We start from the raw sequence: 692 nt of genomic DNA on the forward strand, positions 1-692 counted from the left end.
TTTTTTATTTTACTAATCCTTGAATACTAAACCAAAGAACCAAATTATTAATTTCAGTTATACTAGGGGCTAGTAGCAGCGATTGCTGCCCTTCACCTCCGTTGTACCTAATTTAGCCTTAACCCTATGCTCTACCATTCCTAACTCTCCTTCTTAGTCACTGTCTTCCCCTGACATGATAAATATCAACATTGCATTACCATTCTAACCTAAATACATAACACTAAAATCAATAAGCAAACAAATACACAATGTTTACATCAGCTGGTATATTTAAAACAGCTTATAGAAACACTTAAGCAGTAATTACAATAGAAAATGACTGGATCTTTGACGGCCTGTGGAGCAGAGCAGAGGTAATCTTTTGACACTTCTGATATTTTTCCCACCGTCCTTGGGCCTTAAGCTTTAAAATGAATCCTCAACAGCCATGCTACCCTTTTCCTAGCTTGAGATATTTCGTGGGGACAGATTTTATTACGGAATTAAATATATAGATTTATGATTATAATTTCGATTTGATTGAGATATTTTGTGGGGACAGATTTGATTACGGAATTAAATATATAGATTTATGATTATAATTTCGGAATTTACATACATTTCTGGTACCGGTATATTAAGGCTTATTGCATAAACATAGATTATGTTATTTAAATGAGACAAATTTTGTTATTGTGATGGAGTTTTTT

The sequence above is a fragment of the Macrosteles quadrilineatus genome, unplaced genomic scaffold (genome assembly GCF_028750875.1).
Source record: "Macrosteles quadrilineatus isolate MER2022 unplaced genomic scaffold, UCM_ALF_1.0 Scaffold_9__3_contigs__length_116548681, whole genome shotgun sequence".
In the NCBI taxonomy this organism is placed as follows: Eukaryota; Metazoa; Arthropoda; class Insecta; order Hemiptera; family Cicadellidae; genus Macrosteles; species Macrosteles quadrilineatus.